Genomic DNA, 3,674 nt, shown 5'->3' with positions numbered 1-3,674 from the left:
ATATAATGATGGTAGCTGCATACTAGGCATATATATAGTTTGAAAACAAATAAATCCTACATTCAAAGTGAGTGAGAATGTAGACCTAGATGAGCCTATACAGGACGGATGTGGCCAACGAAATAACAGTATAACCAACCAAAATCAATCAACCATCCTATCAATCGATCAATCAACAAACCAACCTCAGAAATAACCAACTATCCAGTCAATTAATCAATTAACCAAACAGCCATGGCAACTAACTAACCATCATTTAACCAACCAACTAATCAATCTGCTACGGATTCTCATTTCTTTTTTCGTGCTTTTTGAACCCGATTGTTTTTTTATTGTCATTTTTGTCAATATTTAGATATTTTACATTTTAAGATGTGTATGTGTAATTCAACAGATTTAATTTTAATTATGAATAAAAGTATATCGTATTGTATTGTGTTGTAATCAATCAACCAATCAATCAATCAACCAACCAATTCACCAATCAACCAAATAATTAACTAACCAATCAGCCAACCAATAACAAACAAGTAACCAACCAACAAATCAGTTAACCAATCAAACAACTAATTGACCAATCATTCAATCAATTAACCACCCAACCAACCAATCAATAAACCAAAGAACCAAAATAATCAACTAACTAAACAAAATAACCAACCAACCAATATTAGCCAACCAACCAATAAACAAAACAACCAAAATAATTAACCAACTAAACAAAATAACCAACCAACCAATATTAACCAACCAACCAATAAACCAAACAACCAAAATAATCAACCAACTAAACAAAATAACCAGTCAACCAATAAATCAACCAATCAACCATTCAATCAACCAACCAGCCAACCAATAACAAACAAGTAAACAACCAACCAATCAACCAACCAACTAACCAATCAATCAGTCAGTCAGTCAACCAATCAACCAACCAACTGACCAATCATTCAATCAATCAATTAACCAACCAACCAATTATTACCAAACAACCAATTATTACCAAACAACCAAAATAATCAACCTACTAAACAAAGTAACTAACTAACCAATATTAACCAACTAACCAATTAACCAATAAAATATCATATAATCAATGTATTATATAGACTAGGAAAAAAATAAAAAAAGAGGTCTAAAAATCAGGTTAGGGGGAGTGGAATGTTAGAAGCAGTCAACATAGCCAGATATCCTAATTAATCCGTCCTGGTCATCCTAAGCCCTGTTGACACTTGATTTTTCACCTTGTATACAAATGGCGGCTATTTTTCAAAATGGCCGCCAAAATTATCTAAAATGTGCATATAATTAGAACTAAATAAGCTACAGATATGATGTTGGTGTCTAAACTCATAATTTCTATACAAGCAACAAACCAGACATATAAAAACTACTGTCACTCATGCCAGAATGGAACATAATTCAAAAATATGTGTTTATTTGTTTTAAAATAACCGCAAAATATACTTAAATTTGCATAAAATAAGAATAAGTATATAAACTTACCAAAATTAGTCGTGTTTGGTATCGTTGGAAAGCTCTTCCAATGCTATATAATGTATTGCAGTTTACATATATCAGAAACGATGTAGTGTTTCATATATTGTCCCTTAAAGTCCAATTATGACATATCATATTAAATTAAACAGGACCCATTTGCGTAACTTGTGAGCTCTCGGGGTGGGGTGGGGGCGCTCCTACTACTACCTAGCACATTACTACCAAGCCTTAAGTAACGCATGTACTTTCTGGGTGAAGTCCGAGTCCAAATGGGCCCTGGAGAGGCCACTACTTATACTTACAGTAACGCTGATACTCAACACTCTCCTATAACGCTTAACAATACGTAACCTTTTGTATAATTTCCGAAAACCCTTAAACCCTTGGCTTAGACCAAAATCCTACAAACACAATATTTGGCAGATTTATTAGAAGGGGTTCTTTCAACTATGCCTCAGGATGCCAGACTATGGAGGTTTGACCAGTTATGTAATGCCTGTGTGCTTTCTGGGGAAACCTTCATGTCCAAATTAGTCCCGGAAAGATGGGCCCCTACTTAATCTAATAATACAACGCTTTTGACAAAATATTTTCTTTTAATTTTTTCAAAAATGTATGAGCCCCGGACGGCTGCATAACTACCAACCTTAATTCCGCCTCCGACTTTCAACATGTCAATAAATAAAGAATAAAATACATGGTTATCCATCATAGTAGGCCTATTATTAAATATTATACACAGCATGTTGAAATCGATTAAAATAATGTATTGTACATTATAGGCCTACTAATAATTCGGATATTCGGACGATAAACGCCTGCAACATCATCAATTGGACCTTAAAGGACGATGGTCATTTTATTCAGATTGGCCTTATCATGTTTCAGAGCAACATAATTTTTCGTATCAAAGTGACACTTTATTAAAAACAATCAATGGATTTTGTTGCTCAAACGTCTTTATATTGATATTTTCAAGCCTATTAGATGACTGAACAAAAAGTGATCCAGAAATCGTAGGCTTACTGTACAATATATTATGGCGGAAGTAAATTTTTGTCCGTCTCTGAATTTTAATAGTGTTACTGTAATCATGGAGAAAGAAAATAGATAGGCCTAATAGAGCCTATTATTAAATATTGAAAGGTACATGTTTTTTGTTTTAACATGTTCCGCAAACTTTTTACTTCACGGCCTATTTACGATTCCAGGCACCAAGCCGCGGCCCAGCAGCCCAGCCGCGCCAGGGACCAACATACCAAATCTTGGCAAGAATTTTTGATCATGAAGCCTTCATGTATATACAATATTTTGACATCATTATCTGTTCTCTTAGTGATAAAATTTTATTGTATACAAATTAAATACCGGTATTATTTTATTAAATAAATAATACCATACATTTGTGTGTGGTATTACAACATAAAACATATACATATCAAATTATTAGGTTAAAGTTCTCATGTCGGTGCATGCATAAAACGTTTATTTCCTAAAATTTGAATATCTGAGATTGACAGACAAAATTCTCTATACTATATATACTAATTTAACGATTGGGCTTCCATGATTTAAGGAAATATATGTATATTGAGATACGCAAAGTTTAGTGGGTTAGAAGTTTAAAGGAGAGGACTTTCTTATGTTGTGGTCATATTAGACTGTAATAATATCATTAAAAACCATTCAACATAAAACATATCAAAATTATTAAGTTAAACTTTCTACTTCGGTGCATGAATATAACGTAATTTTGGAATATATGAGATTTACATAACAGAATGTACTGAATATAAAATCTTAAATATTTTACATTTTAATCAGCAATCTATCAGAAATACGGGGATTGGTTATACTGTTAAGCCTCCAGAACCCCTGCAATACTAAAACTGGGATCCAACAGGCAGTGAATATTCCATTTTGATTTAGTGTAGATATTTTTTTACATATTTTAAAATGTTTCGCGGCCCAAATAGACCATAGTTTGCGGAACGTCGTTATACAGCACGTAACTAACGGTACCATTGTTCATAGTTACAATATTACTGTATGTAGAATCATCAATAAGTAGGAAAACACAACATACTGTATTTGCCTTGACCTCCATGAAGTAAGAGTGTTGCCCCTTGCCTATCCGGGGTTCATTTGGACTCGGAGGAACTAAGCATTTCCCC

Source organism: Anneissia japonica, unplaced genomic scaffold (genome assembly GCF_011630105.1).
Source record: "Anneissia japonica isolate Jap-2015-1 unplaced genomic scaffold, ASM1163010v1 scaffold1863_len523710_cov156, whole genome shotgun sequence".
Lineage (NCBI taxonomy): Eukaryota > Metazoa > Echinodermata > Crinoidea > Comatulida > Comatulidae > Anneissia > Anneissia japonica.
Note: the sequence above shows the minus strand (reverse complement) of the source record.